At 47.9% G+C, this 22,764-nt stretch overlaps 1 pseudogene; it reads right to left on the minus strand.

The window, feature by feature from the left end:
* LOC149336876 (uncharacterized) overlaps nucleotides 1–15,916 on the minus strand; it is a 40,872-nt pseudogene extending 24,956 nt beyond the window's left edge.
* Nucleotides 15,917–22,764: the final 6,848 nt, after the last annotated feature.

The raw sequence follows: 22,764 nt of genomic DNA on the forward strand, positions 1-22,764 counted from the left end.
CCACTGGCGACAACTATGAAGAAGGAGAGGAGTATGAAATTCTACTGCCCCCATCAAAAAACTTGCGATGTGCGTCAAGCAGTCGCCCAGCGTAGCTCTCTGGGTCCTTGGAAGCTGCCTGTTAAGGAAGGAGTAAGGATCCGAAATATCTGGATGCATTTTTTTTTCTTTGAAAGGGTGCAATGAACTTTGCTATGCATAGGTGACGTCGTGGAACCTGCCTGCGGCTCGTGAGTAGCTACAATTCGGAATTTGTTGTTTCAATTTAGGTTTCAACCGAACGATGGCAGTGACATAACAGACGAGACCAGACAATGTTTAGGTCACGTGAGGCGCAGGAGATCAGCCGTAAAAATGCTACTTTGACAATTTAATTGAATCCAACACTAACGCCAGCCTAGTTCAAGAGCTGTAACGAGAAGCTACAAAGAGCTAATTAGCACGGTGTTCTGCACTTCTGGTGTTAGCAAACGTTATCTGTACACGTCCGCCACGATACAGCCACAATTCCGCTATCGAAAGCGAACCCTAAATACAAATAAAAATATTTTACGATGTTGTCCGGCCTCAGACATATTTCATGTGAAGACGCGTGTTCACTAGTACCTTGTGCATCGCTTGAAAGAAAACACACAAACAAAATTCCCTGCACCAGGACAGCTAGACGGACTGCACAGTCCCAGGAGATAGCCACAGCATGGCATAGAAACCATTCATATCGAGCATCAAAGGGGGCAAGCATTTTGAAGAACTGGTGCACATGTTCAATGAGAATGAAAAAGACATGCGCCAAGATTAACTTCTCGCTCTATCACGTGATAGAAGAACCTTACCGCATTGCACTGCCACAGGCAAAAACTATGGCTAGATTACAGGTTATATAGCAAAATAGATAGAAGTGTGAACGGACACTTCAATTTCGCCGCTTGTCAGCGCCTCTGAAAAACTATGCGGCAGGAAGGGAGCGCCGCAGTGGCAGGGAAAACATTTCTTGCGCACGTCCAAGCAAATGCACGCAACCTAAACCAAATATAACGAGGTATTTTGTTGTGGGATTAAAAGAATTTCATGAGAGAACGTTCTGTCTTTGTGATCGCCGTTTTGGTTGACCGAAATCGCCTTGTCTGATTCTTGTAGTGCATCAGTTAAGAGGAATATAAAAAGCGGACCACTCTTAGGGGGAACACACGAGTGTCTTGCCGCGCTCTGCGGAGTGGCAGTATGTTCGATACGCCCACACATGGAAGGACCGTGGCGCAGGTGCTGCGCAACGTCTGCCTTGATGCGCGCTCAAGATGGACGCACTGGCGCAAGGTGCGCGACCTCACATCCGGGTATTCACACTAAGAATGGAGCGCCGTGTAAAGGTGTGCAGTTTCCAGTAACCAGCAAACACCTATAGCCGGTGGCAGCAGTGACGCAGTAACCAGGCGTTATCACCCTTCCCTTTACGAATAAAGCTTAACGACCATACCTTTACAGTGACGAAAAGCTTGCAAAAAAAAAGGCCGTAGGTGCTCTCACAGAATAAAACGGAGGAACACGAAACAAGTCAGCGCAGGTCTCAAATAGAACAAATAACTGCAGTACAATGAATCACACTGCGTCGCAAAATTTTAAACTTGCCGGCACGACTGCCTTCATAGCCAACAGCCCATCACAGACAGCGCATTTGAGCTTCTTTGCAAAGGTTGTTTGCCAGAAGCAACCTATGACCTACGCAGTTCATCCTGCCACCGCATATCCTAAAAATGAGCTCGGATTAGCCTATGAAATCGGTTCCCCGCAGAAGCAGCAGCGTTCAGAGACACGTGCACAAAGCCGGGTGCCCGATATCTCGACCATCTGAACAGCGTGGAATTTCTCCGACTAGATATACTCGGCTTCCTAAACGGGACAAAAAAAAAGAAAAAAACAGCATTCTTCCAAAGCGTCACAAATAAAAGGACAAGGCAGCTGCCCGCAGACCACTGTGTCCTTTCTCGGCATTGCTAATCGCAGCTGCAGAAATTCACATGCGTAAACGTAAGCACGGCAAAATTAAATGACTTACTCGTCGGTTGTGGACATGTCTGGCCGAGGTGTAAACCAGCGGAGCGCCGCAGTCCAGCCAGGAGTGCAGTAGGAGACTGTATTCGTTCTTCGAGATAGCCGGACGAGGAAAACAGTGTCACCTTCGTCGGTGCCACGAAACCGTTTGCAAAAAATTCTTCGGCTACGCCGTACGTTTCTTTCAAGCGTAGCGTCGCTGGCTGCAGAAGTGGTAAACAATCAGCGGTCACAGCGCGCGGGATGTCCCGCACGGACTTTGGCACCGGGTCGGCGCGAACACCGCTCGTCAAAATGCTAACCGCGCCACACCACACACCAGCCACGACACGTGCGCGCACGCACTAAGCTAGATTGCGTTTGCCCGCTGATAACTGCTTTGGGGGGATCAGGCTGGTTTTCGAGCATGCGCAGCACGCAAGCTAGCTGATTGAAGCTCTTTCAAGCTACGCGCGAAATGTCCTATGCTGTGTAACAAGGCTAAAGTCATAAGAAAATGCAAACGAGAAGTAAGGAAGGTATTTTTTGGGTTACTGTAAAACGGTAAACCTTTATAACCTAACATGATTGCTATTGAAGTGATGATGATAGAAAACATTCAGTTCCATTTCTTTTTTCAATAGTCAGATTCGTTCACATTGGCAACCGGTGAGGCGCATTTGTGAGTAGCGCATAATAGATAATTTTACCACTGCGCGATCGCTAATAGCTACCGTCTCATACAGCCAGCCGCCATCTGCGCATGCGCGCATCTTACCGCGCTAAATCTGGATGCCGCGATCGGTTTGGTTTATTAGGGTTAACGTCCCAAAGATACTCGGGCTATGAGGGACGCCGTAGTGAAGGGCTCCGGGAGTTCCGACGACCTGTTGTTCTTTAACGTGCGCTGACATCGCACATTACACGGACCTCTTGAATTTCGCCTCCATCGATATTCGGCCGCCGCGGCCGGAATCGAACCTGCGCCTTTCAGGCCAGCAGCCGAGCCCCGTAACCACTGAGTCATCGCCACGGGGTCCGTTTTAGAACTGTTATTTCGGAAAAAAGCGCGTGGCAAAGGTACTCGTCACTATATTTAGAAAGTAAGATTAAACTGCTTAACATAGATGGCCCTTTTGTAGTGAAAAATTGTAATCAAGTTCTGTTTTCGTGCAGTCAGGCACGAAATTTATCTAAAACTTCATCTACTGTAGAGGGGTAAGTGATCGTCTCCTGCTTTGTTAAAAGTACTAAAAAATCATCTACATATTTAAAAACCTTTAAAACTGTCCCCCCCCCCCCCCGCCTTAAAATTCTCGTCCGGCGGGTTATCTACCTTAGCTAAACAAATGTCGCAAAGAATGGGGGCTACACATCACCCTATGCAAATGCCATTTCGCTGCAAAAAAGGCTGGTCGTTAAAAACAATAAAAGTAACATTCAAGTAAAACTGGAATAAGGCTAAAAAATTATCTGCAGACAATCCTGGTAAGTTCTGGAATTACACGTCGCCGTTTTCCTCAATGCATTCCTTAACAGACAGTAAAATCTGAACTTTGGGCACGGAATAAAAAATGTCTAGAATATCTATTGAAAAGCCAAAGCCAATGTCATCGTTATACTTAATAAACTGTTCGACATCGATTAACTTTTTGGTGAGAAAGGGATCGTCCAAGACAAGGCTTTTAAGCTTTTGTGACAAGAACTGGCTGACGCTTATCTGCGACGATCCTTGCTCACTGACAAAGAATAGGTTGTAGCAACCGAAAAGGAAATGAAAATAATATGCCCCTGCCTGCACCACGTACGTACAACAGGATTTTGCTCACTGACAATGCTCCTAGAGGGAATTTCTGGTTTGTGCGTCTTAGCTGTGAAAAAAGGGTTAGGCTGTTACCCCTGCTATTAGTGATGTCCGCGGCTGGTGCATTCAGGTTTAACCTTTTGCAACATTCCGTTTAGGACCATCGTCAGCGAGCAAGGATCGTGGCAGATAAAAGCCAACCAGTTCGTGTTACAGGAGCTTAAAAGCCTTGTCTTGGACGATCCCTTTCTCACCAAAAGGTCAATCGATGTCGCACAGTTTATTAAGTTTAACGATGGCATTGGCCTTGGCTTTTCAATAGATATTCAAGACATTTTTTATTCCGTGCCCAAAGATCAGATTTTACTGTCTGTTAAGGAATGCGTTGAGGAAAATGGCGACGTGTCATTCCAGAACTTAGCAGGATTGTCTGTAGATAACTTTTTAGCCTTATTGCAGTTTTACTTGAATGTTACTTTTATTGTTTTTAACGAACAGCCTTTTTTGCAGCGAAATGGGATTTTCGTAGGGTCATGTGTAGCCCCATTCTTTGCGCCATTTTTTAGCTAAAGTAGATAGGTGGCTGGACGAGAATTTTAAGGCGGGAGGGACAGTTTTAAAAGTTTTTACATATGTAGATGATTTTTTAGTACTTTTAACAAAGCAGGAGACCACCACCTGCCACTCTAGAGTAGGTGAAGTTTAGATAATTTTAACAAACACGGTCTTGGTTTGACTTTTATCCATGAAGTGGCCGAAGTTTCGGTTTTACAGTTTTTAGACCTTAAATTGACGTTCTGTGAAGGACACGTCTGCTAGGTTTATTACCCACGAGCAAAGAAGGGGCTGTTGCCGTATGACTCGGCCCAATCCAAGACTATCAAGGAGGATTAGCGTCGCTGTGCTCGGAATCTTCTCTCCAAAAATCGTGCCCACATCAGATGTTTCAGAGCTTTAATTATCAGATAAGCCGGCTTGTGGCTGCAGGGTTTCCCTGCTCGGTGTCGACGGGAGTCTCTGAGGCCATCCTTCAGAAGTTCAAACGTTGTCGAAAAGCGGCTGTGCTCTTCAAAAAGCCCCTAGGCCAGAGGTTGTGCCCTACCTCCACAAAATCTCATACAACCTAAAAAAATTTGCTAGCAGGCATGGTGTACCTGTTTGTTCTAGTCACCCAAGAAGTTGGGAAAGCTCTTCCCGCGCATTTGCAATGCAAAAAAGCGCGAGTGCCTGAAAAAGCATCAGAAGCCGTTCGTAAGGTGTTCCACTGGAGTGGTTTATTCTATTCCCTTGTCTTGTGGAAAGTTTTATCTAGGCAAAAATGTACGCTGTGTCAATGACCGTCTAGGGGTGCACGCCCTAAATTTAGGATAGAAAGACGATAAATACAAGCATCTAGTTGCACATGTAAGTAAATGTGGAGCACGTGTGGCCCGGTTTGAGGAGACAAGGGTTCTTGGTAAGAGTAAAGACAGGACAGCACGGATAAGCCTAGTAGCCTACCACATACAGAAACTTGGCATCGAGTGCATCAGCGAACCTTCTTTATCTCTGTTCTAGGCTGAGATTGATTTTTTTAATGAAGCTACCTGTTAATTCGGTGGGAAGATAAAGGGAAGTGTGATGCCCTTGCCTACCCGCGCATGCGCTCGCGATTTGATGGCTCTGTCACAACGCTTGTTTTTTGTTATCTTTTCCGCCCAGATCTTCGGCCTAGAAAATGTGTGGCTTTCGACGAATAAATCCAGTTGACAGTTAGCGCCTGTGTGTGTGTGTTTCGTCTTTCTTGTCCTTGTTTTTGTTTGCGCTATAAACCCTTCTACATCAAATAAAACATGTGAGCATATCGTATAGGAATTGTTTGAAGTTAATGTAGCGTAAATACATAAATAAGTGGCGGTCTGTATGAGAAAAGGCGATAAACAAGAAACTGAATTCTGTAAAGCCCACTTAAGAAAATAGAAATCATGTGGACGTCAAGAAAGTATTACAGAGGTTATTTTATGTCGACTACGCATTGGACACACACACATCTTACACACGAACTTCTTACTGACAAATGAAAACAAACCTCTCTGCGAAATATTTGGTTTTGGACTCACGATAAACGGCATTTTAATTTTATGCGCAAACTTGAATAACAGAGAAAAAGTATCAGACAACTTTCAACAATGCACACATCTTATAGACGCCATGTTGCGTTTAGGTGATCAAGCACTTGCTGATTTTTCATGTATTTTTAAACTTATCAAGGAAGCCTGCGTTTTAAACAAGCTACAACTGTCAAAAGCTTCAGCTTTAACTAAAGGCACTCTAACCTTGCGTTTCGCGCTTTATAGCCTTAGTTGCTTTTGCGCCATGAAACTTCATACAACTAACAAATCTGCCAGACAAGGACGTCAGAAAAGGGCAGTGGAGCATGCCACACGAGCCCTCATGACTTTTATGTCGATATCCGCACGACAGGCCCACTCAATAGAAACACGCCCTTTAACGTCCGGTCTACGACTGTTTTCGGGATGATCCCACCATGGATTTCATACGGACGTCAACGTCCAATTTGCAATTGTTCTCGGGATATTGTCAGCAAGGATTCACTGCTGACGTCCCAAAGACGTCCAGTTATGGTTGTGGGACGTGCGCCCATTTTTGGCACGTCCTACGGATGTTTGGCGTTCTCTGGTTACATCTTGCAGCAGATACCCCCTTTAAAAGTACTGTTCCGGATCTGATTTAAAATAGGCAAGTGGTACGAAACGCTCTCATAGACCTTGATAGCAAGCTCTAAAGCATCAGTTTCACATTCTGCTTAGTTTAGCGAGTTGCCTCTTCCCGCAAAAAGCAGGCGAGAAGGAGGTCGACCGACTCCTTCACAGATCGCGGCGCAAAGCTCCTTCCTCTCTTTGCATTTAGTGCAGCTACGACGTCCGCCCACCTTGCGCCGTTCCGAAATGGGTTTTCGCAAAACCACCTCTTTTAAGGCAGAAGCCTTTAATGCCTCATCGTTGTAAGCAGGAGTTGTCGACAGAAATGTCAAGCTTTTCAATTGGTCGATATTGCAACGTACTTGTTGACGAAGGGGGCTTTAATACCAAGTGCGAAGACAGACAAGGCCACGCAAGCTGGGGAAGCAAAGGCGACAGATTCCACACGGCGCTAGCCCTACTTCGTCGTCGTCAGCTATGCGCCACCTGGCAATGCTAGGTGGCGTTATTCCCCCCTTATGAAAACGAACAGCGCTGTCGACGTAACAAAAAATAAACAAAAAACGAGCAAATTTCCGCAACTAAAGCGTTCCAAGACATCAACACGTCTGCGTCAACGAGTATAGTACGGCTTAAGGCCCACAACGTGCAGAATGTCAGAGCTGGGCTATCGGCGTCGGGGTTGCGCAACACCGTCCGGAACCACTTCACAGTTAACGGCACTCACACGCCGGATCACTCTGTAAGGGCCAAAATAGCGGCAGAGCAGTGTCTCGCAAAAGCCTTGGCGACGGAGAGGAGCCCATACCCAGACTTGGTCACCAGGTTTGTAGTCAACCTGTCGGTGGCGAAGGTTGTAACGTCGCGCATCGGTGCTCTGCTGTTGCCCGAAGTGCACGCGGGTCAGCTGACGGGCTCCTTCAGCACGTTGGGCAAATTGTTGAGCGTCTGGGTCGAGTTGGTCATCCTCTGGGCACGGGAGCATGGCATCAAGCATGCTCTGGGCTTCACGTCCGTACAGAAGGCAGAACGGTGTAAAGCGCGTATTTCCTGCAGGGCGGTGTTATAGGCGAAGGGGACATACGGCTGGACCTCATCCCAAGTTTTGTGTTGGACATCTACGTACATGGACAATATGTCCGAAAGGGTCCTGTTGAATCGTTCGCTCAAGCCATTGCTCTGCGGATGGTAGGCCGTGGTCTTGCGGTGCGTTGTGCAGCTCAGCCGAAAGATGTGGTCGATTAGCTGCGCTGTAAACGCCGTCCCTCTGTCTGTAATGACGTGCGAAGGGGCGCCATGTCGCAAGACGATGTTGTGCATGAAAAACTCCTCGACTTCGGACGCTGTGCCACGAGGGATCGCCTTGGTCTCGGCGTAGCGAGGCAAATAGTCGGTAGGAACTATGATCAACTTATTGCCGCCCTACGACAAAGGGAAAGGGCCGAGGAGGTCCACGCCGATCTGGTCGAACGGAACGCGAGGGGCTGTAACGGGCTTGAGAAAACCCGCCGGCTAAAGTGGTGGCGTTTTCCGGCGCTGGCATTCTCGGCAGCTTTTAACGTAGTGTTTGACATCAGCAGAAAGTCCAGGCCAGTAGTACATGTTGCGCACTCTGGCGAGCGTACGTGAAAATCCCAAGTGGCCAGATGTGGGCTCATCGTGGCAGGCGAAAAGAACGTCAGCTCGGAGATCGGCTGGAATGACCAGAAGGTAAGGTCTATCGTTGCCTCTCGAGTTCTTGTACAAGAGACCTTGCCGCCAACAGAAGGAGCCAAGACGTCGAGAGAAGTGGCGAGGTATAGCCGTATCGACCTTCAAGGGCGTCAATGAGAGGGCGAAGTGCCGAGTCCGCCCTCTGCCGGGTCAGTAGGTCGGAGGCGGTGAGCGTACCAAGGAAGCCGCTGTCGTCAACTGGTGCACGCGACAGTGTGTCGGCGTCTTCGTGTCTGCGGCCGGACTTGTAGACAACAGTAATGTCAGTAATGTCAAATTCCTGGAGCCGTAAGCTCCAGCGTGCCAGGCGTCTAGATGGGTCTCGCAAATTTGCCAGCCAGCATAGGCAGTTGGGATCAGTTACGACATTGAATGGGCGGCCGTATAGATAAGGGCGAAACTTCATGGTGGCCCACACGACCGCAAGACATTCTTTTTCAGACGTGGAGTAATTGCTCTCGGCGCGGGAGACAGTACGGCTAGCATAGGCGATAACCCTCTCTAGGCCCTCTTGGTGTTGAACAAGGACAGCGCCAAGACCGATGTTACTGGCGTCGGTGTCGACCTCGGTATCGGAATCTTCGTCGATGTGCGCAAGAACGGGAGGTGTTTGAAGGCGCTGGCGGAGCTTAGAGAAAGCGGTCTGTTGCTCAGTGGTCCAGACAAAGGAGGTGGTATTCCTGGTGAGACGCGTCAACGGCTCGGCAAACGTGGAAAAGTCCGCAACAAAGCGCCGATAGTACGCACATAGTCCCACGAAGCGCTGGACAGCTTTCTTGTCGGTTGGAACGGGAAAGCGGTCCGGCCGCACTCCCTCAGCGCTCACAACGTGACCCCGAAATTTGAGCTCTTCGTAACCGAAATGAAACTTCTGGGGCTTCAGGGTAAGGTCAGCCGAGCGGAGAACGTCGAGGACAGCCCGCCGGCGCTGGAGATGTTGATCAGACGTTTCCGAAAAAACGGCGACGTCGTGCTAGTAAACAAGATAGCTTTGCCACTTGAGGCCTGTGAGGACGGTGTCCATCATCCTTTGAAACGTAGCCGGGGCGGAGCACAAACCGAAAGAAAGCGCTTTGAATTCATAGAGGCCATCTGGAGTCACAAAAGCGGTTTTTTCGCGGTGCCGTTCATATACATCAATTTGCCAATAGCCGCTCTTCAAGTCAATAGATGAGAAGTACTTAGCGCGCCGTAATCTATCCAGCGAATCGTCAACGCGCGGAAACGGGTAGACGTCCTTTTTGGTCACACTGTTCGGTTTCCGATAATCGACACAAAACCGGAGAGTGCCGTGCTTCTTCCTAACGAGGACGACAGGCGAAGACCACGGGCTTTAGGAAGTTTGAACAACGCCATCATCAAGCATTTTCTGAACCTGAGTTTGAATAACTGCCCGTTCTTTAGCAGAAACACGGTAAGGGTGCTGTCGTGTAGGCCGAGCGTCGTCATTGGTGATGATGCGGTGTTTCGTGATGGGTGTTTGACGAACCTTCTAGGAGGAAGCGAAGCACGGCTTGTATTCGTTCAGCAGCTGCTCCAAAGACAGTCGTTGTTCCCGAGGCAGGTAGCAGTTTATGTCGACGTTTCCAAGGGAGGGTTTCGTCAGTGCCGGCTGCCGCGGACGCAAAACAAACAGGAATATCGATAACAGGTTCGGCAGAAGCAATAGTAGTTCCTGCAAAAAGTCGCCGGTATTCATTTGAAAAATTTGTAACCAGGATCACAGACCGGCCACCACGAAGCGTCAGTAGACTGCGAGCGGCACAGATGCCTTGAGTAAGCAGGAGTGAATAGTTAGCCTCGGCGACTGCTTCTGCGTCATGCAAGTCGTTGCAGGTGACTTCAACCAGAACACTGCTCCGTGGCGGCAACGTGACACGAAGGGCGGCACTGCGGTAATGAGATCGTGGGAGCAATTGCACAGAACTACACAGCTGTTGACGAATGTAGATCCGTGAATCTGAACGCCAGCCGTGCAAATGCCCTTTGGGGTAACGAGATGACCACCGGCTGTACGAAGATGCACCACAGAACAAGCCGTTAGCACTTTTTTCAGAAGAGTTGCCAGTGTATTACTCATGACTGAGTAGTCGGCCCCGGTGTCCACTAGAGCACTGACCCTGTGACCGTCGAGAAGAACAGGTAGGTCCAAAGAAACGGGGCTATCTAGGTCGGATCACGGTGCCATCTGCTCACGGTCGGAGCGTAGCGGCGGCGACGGGAGGTCTTAAGCGCAGCGACTCCCAGCGACCTCGCCCCCGAAGGTCGCAGGTCTCAGTTTTCCCGGCGAGGGCTGGGCGAGCTACCCTGTGCTGCTCGCGAGGAGCTGTGCTGGTTCGGGGAAGAGCGCCTCGGAGACGATGAGCGCGGCTTATGCGGCGCGCGGGCTTAAATTGGCTGTTCCGCTGGGAAGTCTTCAATGGCAGGGGGCACGATGGCCAAACCGGGGTCTGGGCGAATCGGCTCGAAAGCCCTGCAGACCGAGGCGCCGATAAGAGCAATGACTATAGAGATGTCGTGGTTCTCCGCAGTGAAAATAGAGTGGCCGGTTAGCTGGTGTGCGCCAGACATTGGCCTTCCGCAAGGGCGCTCGGCGATCGTCGAAATACTGCACTGGTGGCATAGAGGACCGCGGCTCAGGAGGTCTTACCGGAAACGGTGGTGACGAAACCGCAGCCGGGCGCCTCGCATTTTCAGCATAGGTGGGGCGGTGGAAGTCTCCTGGTAGAGGAGGTGTTTCGACAGCCGGAGCTCTGAACGCCTGTGGCACCTCCTCGCGAACAAGAGCAGAAATCGAACCTAGCGCTGGCTGCGAAGGGCTGCAAAATTTCAGGACCTCTTCACGCGCTATGGTGCGAATCAGTTCGCGCAGATCGTCAGGGTGGCTCCCGGGGATAGCAAACGATGCGGTGACAGCAGCAGCATGCACAAGCCGGTTGTAGGTCGCAGAACGTTGTTGCAGCACCTTTTCCATATTTGTGGCCTCTGTAAGGAATGCAGCAAAGGTCGACGGTGGGTTGCGCACGAAGCCTGCGAAAAGCTGCTCTTTGACGCCACGCATCAAATGTCGGAGTTTCTTTTCTTCCGGCATGGCCGGGTCAGCTCTTCTAAAGAGGCGCGTCATGTCCTCGACGTACATCCGAACACTTTCGTTCGGCAGCTGGATGCGAGTTTGTAGTGCACGCTCAGCTCGTTCGCGACGATCCACGCTTGTGTAGGCCTCCAGCACCCGACAACGGAACTCATGCCACGAGATTAAAACATCCTCTTGGTTTTCAAACCAGGTGCGAGTACAATCCTCGAGGCTGAAGTAAACGTTCCGGAGTTTGGCTGCGTCGTCCCATTGGTTAAACACAGATACGCGGTCAAAATGAAGGAGCCAGTCCTCCACATCCTCAAAAAGTTAATCCTGGGAATCCGCGGAGTCTGCAAGGTGTAGTGGGATGGCACGGCAGCCGCGGTTTGCGGAGGAAGAGGAGCGGCTGTCTCCATGGCGCCGCTCTCTACTAGTCCTACCTCCGAAGGCAGCCCCTGGATACTCCGTCTGAAGCGATGTACCGGGGTGTCAAGCGGTACAGCGCTGGCGCGACGGCTGCCTGGAGGGGTTTCTTGCATGGGCTCACGGGTACCCAGCACCTCCACCAGACTGTAACGTACTTGTTGACGACGGGGGCTTTAATACCAAGTGCGAAGACAGACAAGGCCACGCCAGCTGGGGCAGCAAAGGCGACAGATTCCACACGGCGCGAGCCCTACTTCGTCGTCATCAGCTATGCGCCACCTGGCAATGCTAGGTGGCAATATGGTCGTGACGTCACAGCGCGAATTTCAAGCGGGGAAAATTTTACTTTGGTTAGTAACCATGCAAGCAATTGCAGGAATGGTATAGTGATGTTCCAAGTGGGAGGGAGTTTAGTTAATTAGTTGATTAACCAATTAGCCTAATTAACCTTTCTAGTCAGCCCAGATATATAAATAAACAGGGTAGGAAATTGGTTGAGTTGGGAACCGAACCAGGGTCTCCAGAGTGCGAGACGAACACGCTAACCACTCCGCCATGTCAGCTCGATGATTTAGATTAAATAAAGGCGCGTGTAGTGAATAAGGTGTCTTCGTTCACTCCCATCTTCTTTCCTTCTCTTACGGCGAGGTACAGGTGTTCACCGAGATATGCGAGACAGATAAATTTTCTTTCCTCAAAAACCAATCTACAGACGAGCAAGGCGTAGAGCCGAACGGGCGATGGCGTTCTGTGGACTCCCTGGCAGCGTATGTATGTATGGTTCTGTGGACTCCCTGATGTATGGTTAAGCATAACGTCTTAACCATACATCAGTGACACAAGCATCAACACCGGGCTTAAGGCTTCCACCTCACCGCACTGTAGGTCAACAAAGTGCCCCCCCCCCCTGAATTTTTAGGAGGGAAATGTACTTTCACTTTCGCACTTTCGATTTGGATTGTCTCGACCCGCTATTCGGGTTTCCAGTCGCGGTTATCGCGGTTGTCGATCGCGGTAGCGGATGTTCTAGGCACTATAGTAGGCACTATCACGGCCGCTCGATCCCTCCTTGGGAGCGGCCTGCCGAAAGCGCCTCCCGGCCTGTGATGGCGGAAGTACCAGCTTGCTCCGCTGCGGCGGCCGTGGCGCTGGCTATCGGTGAAGGAGTAGAAGCGCTGGCGGCGCGGTGTACGCATTTCTAACGGAATCGTTGCCTGCAGTTTGGTGGTGTATGCACTGCCCCTCGCGGTATGCACTGGGCCTCGGAGCCGTGTGAGTTAGGGCTCCGAAATTTAATAAAAATTACATTTCGATCTACTGGTTCTTTATCCTGTAGTATTCATAATGGTATAAAGTAGGGAACGGGGTTGCCGGGTATAATTTCACACCTTTGGAAACGCAAATAAAATGATCACGGTCGCGTACGCGGATGTTTGTCGATATCCGCGTGGTCGGTGAATTTCGCAGCACACAAAGCTATGCAGAACACGCAACTGAGATTGCCATAACGACTAATGACATTGTTTTGTCCACGCATGCTCAACTCATGCCCTTTGTTCACGGCAAAGACGCACTTATTACTTTTTAGAAGAAACTGCGCCCTCAGATAACTACAATTTTTTTTTTACTCAGTATTGTTGATGTATATAAAAGACGGCGAGCAGTAACGATTTTTCGTACATTTCCGCTTATGCAGGACATAAATACATGTTGTAACGTGACGGCGAGCCGAAGACTGCACTACACGGCGAGTGGCCATGGCATGATTTAATGGTGCTGGGCCTTGCGTGAGCGCTCCTGTACTCACCACTGCTCGCTCTGTAGTCTTGTAGTTTGCGACAATATTGTGAATTATGTCAAGGAGGAGGGGCTAAAGGCGAACCATGTGTCTCCTCACGAGACTTTCAGCACATCTGACAACAGCACAAGGATACTTCGTGCACCTTTGATACAGTAATAAATATACGCAGCATACAAAAATGAAAGCTAGAAACACTTTAATAAGACCACTCGTCCAACATGTGCTCTCTATAGACGCAAGACTTTTCGGGACAGAGGCTTCCGGGAAAGTTTCAGGATACTTTCCAACGAGCTATTCACGTCTCCTGCCCAGTTGGCTAGGAGTGGCCTCAACAGCTTCTTAACAAAGATCTCACAAAGTTCTTCACAGTGTTGTGGGTATATGCAGTCTTTGCACCACATCACAGGGCAGTCCTTCAAGCGAGGAAGCACGGCATTGGAAAGAAGTTCGGAAATACGTGCACAACGACGAAGCTTTGCTGACATAAGGGCCCTCTCGACGAACGTGCAGATGAGCTTGCACAGCCACACAACTTCAGGGCGCGCATAACTCAGACCTCCTTGGTCAATGCCGGACACGAACTTGTATGCTCCGTCACGTGAAGGCTTTCCTTTAAGCAGCAGCTTACACTCAGGGCATGTGACCTGAAAAAGTAATCACGTGCGTAATTTACCGCCGCTTGGTTTCAAAATAAATATGCTTACCTTTCTTTGACAAACAAAGACAAGGTAGCCAGCCAAGTACGTGAGTGGCGCGAACTCAATTTCCGAAGGTACTTCGTCGTACTTCATGACGTGCTGAATTTTCCAAAGCACAGCCAGGGCACCTTCTGGAACTGCTGGATTTTTCACTTCGCAGGTGACGTTCGCACATCTCAGTGCCGCTTGGCACTCTGAGCTGGAAGGTGCATTTCCATGCCTGGCAGCCTCCAAGATGCCTACCTGCAAAATAACGTTTTCACCCGTTCGTGAAAAAAGTATTCAGTTTGATTACAATATCTGACTTGCCTTAAGCAACTTTTCCGCCATGAAGACAGCTGTTCTGGCGTCTACTCGGTCGTTGCCACCGTTGAACTGGCGGAAACAGCTGAACAGGGACTCAACTGGGCACTGTTAAAGGGCCGGGTGAGCACGTACTTGAAGCTAAAAAAAAACGACAATTAAATGAGAACATCAAAGGCTAGTACTACGCCCGTTTTTTTTTTCTTGAGCCATGGACTAAACGGCTACAATTAAATAAGCAAGTTTAGTGAAATTTATACTTGCCCGAGATCCGTCAGCAGATACTCGGCCACAGCGACTGTTGATCTCGTCGTCATGACAGTGGCTTCATAAGTCTCCTTAGTGAGGAACTTCGCACGAGACTCCCCACTTCGGACTTTGATGTTTTCAAGGAAGCTGATAAACTCGACCTCAAGCCAGGTTAGCCGATCGTCATCTGCTTCGACGAATGGTGTTTGCCTTGACTTCCAAGTGGAGATGTCGTGAAGGTCGTACCACATACTTATTGCCTTCATAAATGCGATGGTCGATCCGCAGTCGCGGAATTCTGATGCTTTTTCGTGTGAGTGAGGATGCTCCTGAAGGTACTCGAAGGTGTTGATTACGACAGGTGAAAATATTAATGTTGCGCGGCATACCTTCATTTTTTCTAGATTGTTTGGCTGCACGTGAGCTCGGCTTAATAATCGCACCGGCTTGACCAACAACTGTTCCTGAATCTCATATAAAGTGTGGAGGAAAAAACCACCTCTAATGGGCTCTACACCATCAAACATCTCTTTTTCCAGCACGTTGGTTTTCAAGTTCTTGATGAGATGATTGGGATCAAAAGAGAGGAACAGAGGGTCACCTTCGCGTACTGGATGACGAACAACAGGTTGGAGTGTATTGTCCTCGGACATGTCGCGGAACATTGCGGTGTTGGTCTGGTGGTTGTCGGTGACAACACGAACAATGCGGATTCCTGCCTCTTCAACCGCCTTGATGACACTTAGCGTCATAGTGAGGAGCTGGTCATGCTTGAGGTTTCTTGTAAAAAAGTAACCGACCGGAATAACACTGGGTGTGGACAGCCCTCTTACAACAAAACAAAGGAGTCTAGTGGCCACTTCACTAGCACCTTTTCTAGCCTCGCACACAGTGTCAACCAGCCCAAATATTTTGTCTACCTGACGATCATAAATTACTTTCTGCTGGATCGACATTTCGTCAATGATGAGGCTGCAGTATGTTTCTTTTTCCGATTTCATACCTTCCCTCTCTACCAGCAGTCGTTCATTGATGAGGCTCGTGACTCCGGTCTCTCCCGTAGACGACCCAACAAACTTCTGCAGCGTGCTTCGGCACGGCAGTTTCAGAAGCTTTCTTCCGCGCACCAAGTCGTATCCTTTGGAGGACGTTGCTTTCCATAATATACACTCTCTCAATGTTGGCTCATCCCAAGCTGGTCTTGCTTTGTCAAAGTTCATGACCTGTTCCAAGACAAATTTAGCAGTCTTGTCACCGTCTGCTGCAGCCTTGGACATGTTCACTGCGGCCTGCACAGCTCGGTCATCTTCATAACGTTTCAATCGTTGGCGCACTTCGTCATAACTTTCTTGCAGCTTTTGCAGTCGCTCATTAAGTCTTCGGGTTTGCATTTCAAAGCGATGAGCTTTTCTTTTAGTCTCGTCGAAAAATCCTGTCAAATTGAATGACGTCTGACATTCTCCGTCTTTACACTCCTTTATCCGACATACCTCTACACCAATGCAATCGTCCGAAGAATGGCTTTCTGCTACAGCTGACTGGACTCTGAAACTTTCGCTTCCGCAGTGTTCAGTGCTGAAATCTGAGTGTGCAGATTTCTCTTCCGCATTCATTCCTCTCGATTTACCTTCTAAAGTGCCGGTCGTCTGAGATATGAGAACGTCAGGTTGCGCACGACAAAGCGTTCTCCGCTTCTTTGAAGTCACCGGCTGTTTGTATGTGGGATAGAAGGGAAAATTCGTCGGAACCGCCGTCGGCCTAAGCAACTTGCGCTTCGTTCCTTGTCGATAATCCTCCTGATTGAAATGCAGTGAGCATACAACAGCTCTGGAGGTCGGTTGCCACTGGCAAACCTTGTCACCACCTTGCCGCGAGATGTTGCGTAACCACTCCTCCCGAAGGTTTGCATTGGACGGTAGTTCATGGTAACAAAGTTCCGGGTTTCTTGCAGCATTTGATAGGCAGCGCGGCACAAAACAATTTTTAGGCATTATCGAAAACCCCTTAGAGGATCTGGCAAAAAACGTAGCTTACGCAATCATCGTAGGAGCACGTGCAACAGAGCTTACCGAGGAGCATTCTTTCGCTCGACGAAAGCGTACGACAAGGCACCGCGTTTACGGTTATTCGCCAGTGTTGTGCGCAGCTACACTCAGAAAAAGAGTTCACAATGCTTGTTTTCGACGCACGCACCTGAGCGCAGTGAAGTTCGAACAGGAACACCACGTAAACTCAAGAGAAAACACACAAAGCCTCAGCTTCCGAGCCTCCGACCGCGCCGGCCTGCCGGGAGCGTTTCACCGATGCTTGGCGCCCCTAGCGGCCGAAATGGCAATTAGCCGCATCACACACTCCCCTTTGTCTGCTCCGCGACTCGGCAGGCCGCTCCCAAGGAGGGAGATCGAGCGGCCGTGGCACTATATAGTATCTAGATTCAGAGGGGTAAGATCCGCGCATGAGGAGTTGGCGGCTCGCAGTAGCTTGGCGCTGGACAGTATGACTTATGCTATTTTGATATAGCGCGACGGCCACCGCATGCGCAGGTCGACCGGATTACACCAGATGGCGCCAGGTTCTCGTCAACATGGTGGAAATTTCCCTCGTGAGGACCATTGGGCGCCTGCGCAGTTGCGCTCACGATACACAGTAAGCGGTAGCAGCTATGTGCAAGTAACAACCCTGAAGTAGAGATTGCCTATTATGCGTACCACAATAATCAGAAAGTCACTTCACCACTTGGCAATGTGTACGAAGTGTGTGATTAACCCCAAAGCGGATGACATGATAACCTTGATTGACAGCTCTTCCAATGTTATTCCAGCTAACGAATGTGCGTCTGTACTTAACGAAGTTTTCCTGCGCAACTTTTCTTCAACTACCAATATTACGCCCCAATCTACGCACAACAATGTTTATCCAGCAATGTTTCCCATAACCATTGAAGCAGAAGGCATCGAATCAATAATTTCATCTCTAAAACCATCTTCCGCTCCTGGGCACGATTTAATCAACGCGAAATTTTTGAAAAACACGAGCTGTTATTCTTCCATTTTTCTAACAAAGATATTCCAGCAGTCGCTCGAAAAAAGTTCTTTGCCGGCTGAATGGAAGGTAGGGAAGGTGATCCCACTCCATAAATCAGGTGACAAGCATTGTCCTTTTAACTACCGGCCTATCTCGCTCACTTGCATCCCATGTAAAATTCCAGAACATGTCCTTGCCTGAAATCTAGCTAGCTTTCTCGAATCTAATTCATTTTTCTCACCATCGCAACATGGCTTCCGCAAGACTTATTCATGTGAAACACAACTAGTATCATTCACGCATGAGCTAAACGTCATCCTTGACCGCTGTTCACTTGCCGACTGTATATTTTTAGATTTCTCGAAAGCATTTGATAAAGTATGCCATAACCTTCTAATGTTTAAGTTACATCAACTTAACATTGATCCCAAACTGCTTGCTTGGATCGAATGCTTTCTTTTTAACCGTTCGCAATTTGTTTCTGCTAATGACTCAACCTCGCAGCCAAGTAAAGTACAGTCCGGCGTACCTCAAGGGTCGGTACTTGGTCCTCTACTTTTTTTAATTTACATTAATGATCTACCCTCTTGTGTTTCCTCTAACATTCATTTATTCGCAGATGATTGCGTCATCTACAGGGAAATAATTTGCGACGATGACATATCTTCTCTTCAATCAGACCTTAACGCTATCTGTATTTGGTGCCAATCATGGTCAATGGAATTAAACATCAAAAAATGTAAATTTCTGCGTGTATCAAGAACATCCGGCCAGCTACCTTCCTATCACCTTAATAATGTCCCTCTAGATCCTGTTTCTTCTTACAAATATCTTGGTATCCATATTACTAGCAACCTCACTTGGTCCATTCACACATCTTACGTAATTAATAATGCTAATCGCATGCTGGGATATCTAAAACGTAATTTCTCTAAGGCACCTTCTTCCCTAAAACTACTTCTATATAAGACACTGGTCCGCTCAAAGCTAGAGTATGCTGCAGCAGTGTGGGATCCCTTTCAACAAAACCTAATTCACTCATTAGAAATGGTCCAGAATAATTCTGCTCGTTTTATTGTATGTAATTATAACCGAACTGCCAGCATCTCTGCAATGAAATTAAATCTCAGCCTGCCATCTTTAGCATCTCGCCGTAAAGCCCTTAGACTATCACTTTTTCACAAGATATTTTATCATCCTTCACTTCGCCACGAACTGATCTCCCCTCCCCAATACATTTCATCAAGGCTAGATCACAATAACAAAGTCGGAATTCCATTTTGCAAAACCAATGCCATGTTTCAGTCATTTCTTCCGCGCACATCTGCTGAGTGGAATCACCTTCCTGCATCTACCGCTACCATTACTGACAACCAACGCTTCAAAACAGCATTAGAAAACTTTGTATAAGTAGGAGCATCATCTTCTTTTTTTTTTTATTCTATATTCTTGTTGTTTTTTGTACGAGCGTTTTGTTTGTTTGTTTTTCACTGTATTGCTGCGCTGTATTTTGTGTATTATACACTATTAACCAGCACACCAAGAACCCAACAGCTAATAATGTATAACTAGGAGCAATCATTTTTGTATTACTAATTAGTTTGCTGCACTGTACATTTTTTTTCTTAAATTTTTGTAACCACTCCCCTCTATAATGCCTCTGGCCCTGAGGGTACACGAAATAAATAAATAAATAAATAAATAAATACGAGTAAGTTTTTTATTTTGCCGTGCTTACGTTTGCTGATGTGAATTTCTGCAGCGGCCAGCAGCAGTGGCAGGAAAGAACCTAGTGATCCGCGGGTAGCTGACGCCTCGTTTTGTCTGTGATGCTTTGGAGGACTGCTGTACTTTTTTTCTTCGTAGGCGCTGCGATTCTCGTTTGTCCTGTTTGGGAAACCGAATATTGGTTTATAGTCGCAGAAATGCAAGGCTGCTGACATTGTCGACATTCCTGACACCCGTCTTTGTACACGCGTCTTTGAACACCGCTACTGCGGATAAGCGATTAAAGGCGATACTCTGAGCTCACTTATATGATATGCGGTGGCAGGATAAACTGCGTGGGCAATGTTTCTTTTGGTCAATAATCTTGCTGAGAAGCTTGAATGTGCCCTCTGTCATCGGCTGTTGTCACTAAAGCCAGACGTAGGAACATGTTTGAAACATTGGGTTGCAGTATGATCCATTGTAGCGCCCTTAATTGTTCTAGTTAACAGCAGCACTGTCTTGTTTCGTGTTGTTGCGTTTTATTCTTTGAGTTCCAACAACCTTTTTTGAAGCTCGCTGTCACCGTACAGGCATGGTCGTTAAGCTTTGTTCCTGAAGGAAAGGGTGGTAATGCCTGGTTACAGGGTCACTGCTGGTACCAGCTACAGGTGTTTGCTGGTTACTGGAAGCAGCACAACAGAAAATGAGGCAAGTTGGCTCTACGAGGCGGTCCAACAACACATGCCGTCGGTGGGATCCGAATCCACGACCTCCGAATTTCGCGTCCGGTGCTCCACCAACTAAGCTGCGGCGCGGCTGTCCAATCTTTGTGGCTTTACAACCGCTAGACCTCGCGCGGGTAATTAAAACTCCCGAGAACGATTGAAAGAAAAGCGGTCGAGCCGGGACTTGAAACGCAGTCCCGGGGTCCTCCTCGACGACTGAGGAGCGTTCATAGGAGGCACTCTGTGTCCTGCGGTAAATGAAAGAAAATATACAATAAAATAAAGAACAGTGCCCGTGTATGAGAAGCGAGACGCAAAGAAGACCCAGAGCCGCAGAAGGGATTGGCAGAATTGCATTGTCGTTCGAATTCTGTTTCGTTCGAATGTCGGCAGCGCTACCAAACACAGATAGTTATTTCCCATTCGTATTATTTTCGGTCCTTTGACTACTCGATTGATATTCGATTTCGTTTTAGCACCACTATTCGTAATCGATTTGTTTCTGAAAAAGTGGTATTTGTGCCCCCCTAAATAAAAACTGTTGCAATACATTTTCTTTAGAAACATATAGCTAATATGAGCAAATTAACACATTTTCGTGTCTAAGAAGGGTAAAACTGCATAAATACTCAGGTGCGGACAATAAATCAATAAAGCAATCCGACTGCTCAATCATCTGCAGGCGCAGCACTGCTATCATGGAGATTTTTCTAACTTTTGCTATCGGCTAACTGCTGTTTGTGATTGGTAGGTCAGTAGCATTAATCGCGGTACTTGCGGTGTACTCTTCTAGGAAAGTAAACACTGGAGCTAAATAGCAGTTTGCCGAATGGGCAACATTTCTACGATAGGAGCTGTTCTTTTGAGTGGAAGGTAGTTCGTAACGGGTGAAAAGAGACTTTTACTCTGTTAAAATATGGCTTCCTGGAGACGGTGTCGTCTCTTCGGTGATACCATACTTTCGTAACATTTAACCCAATTAATAATTCTTTGAGGATTTAAGATTTAAGATTCACCACAGCCAACAGTGAATTAGGTTCCTTCAGTTTATTCTGTCTGAGTAACTTCAGTGGGGGAGAAATTCGCACAGTATGTGGGCGTATGTGGCTTATCATTGCGGCATGACTTTTTTCGAAATTGCGTTTTTCGTAAAGAATGCGCCAGTGGCGTCATTTCTACGTCTGGTGCGCCAATGGTTGCCTGGAAAAAAACGCTGCAGTGGTGATGGGCAGCTACGTTTTTATCTCTACACAAGATAGCATAACAAAGAAATGATTATCACACTAACTTGGAGCCGGCAATTATGGTAACATGTTGTCCCCTTCTGTAAGGACCGGCACCTTGAGCTGGTTCTGTTCCGCATACTTTCGGCTGTTTTCTGTTTCGGTATACTTGATAAAAGCCAGGCTTGCAGCTGCGCAGGTAGATGATTCTGCAACTCTGTAAACTTTGTGTCCGTTCCATCAATCTCAAATCACGTAGCAATCGCAGCCTAAGCACACTCACGTAGTTGGAGAGGAAGGTGGCACTGCTTTCCATTAGTAATGCGGTTAGTTGTATCTTGTGCAGCAACGTCCCTTCGTCATATATTTTTCGGAGATTTAGGTTGCTCACTAAGACAGGTCTCATCGCAGTTGATTGACTGGTGCTGTTAAGCTTGAGATAAGACGTCTTTTCGGGATTAATAATCAGGCTTTTTTTTTATTGTCTGATGCTGAAAACATAAGCTCATGTATAGGCTGAATAAAGATTTTCTTTTTTTTTGTTTCTAGTGGTGACAAGGACACAGACGAACCTCCCTCCAGAGGAGAGGAGGAATTCTGCGCTTTTCTCCGAAGTTTTCCCTGCGTCAGCCTGTCTGATCTGCAGGGTCTCATCGGGCAGTTCAGAGGTGAATGGAAAAAAAGTGTCGGCTTGGATATCTCCCATCCCTGTTCCCACTCCAGCAGCAGCCCGACTGCTGGATTCTTTGCTGCCTGTCACCGCTAAATAATTACCTACACCAAGCAAGTGTTGACGTTGCAGAGTATGTACCGGCCTACTTGAAACTCAGCTCCATCGACACCGGCAAAAAATATCGACACGAAACAGATTATCTTGTCGGCTCCTTCGTGGCACTTTTTCTGGTGAAGACGCATCGATGTGTGCAGTATCTCGAGTTTGACAGCACAGCACTTGTGTTCCACTATTCGGACGCTCTGGCCTCGTCGATAGCTGAAGCACCCGGTCTGAGATACTTTAGAGTGAACCCAGATCTAGATTTGCTGGAGTTCAGCTTTCTTTCTGTCATAGCTGCACTGAGGCAGAGAAGGGAGTTAGAACATCTTGATCTATCTGGGTTCGTGCTTGACAGCCGCAACTCAAGTGAATTAGCACAAATACTGCCGAATAGCAGCATTCGCGAGCTCTTCCTGACGGACATGTCTTCTACGGCGGCTAAGAAGGTCCTAAGTGCAATCAACAGTTGTGCTTCTTTAAGGACACTCTGTGTACACTACCGGCTTT

Source organism: Amblyomma mixtum, chromosome 7 (genome assembly GCF_055824585.1).
Source record: "Amblyomma mixtum isolate Tamu chromosome 7, ASM5582458v1, whole genome shotgun sequence".
NCBI classification, from domain to species: Eukaryota; Metazoa; Arthropoda; class Arachnida; order Ixodida; family Ixodidae; genus Amblyomma; species Amblyomma mixtum.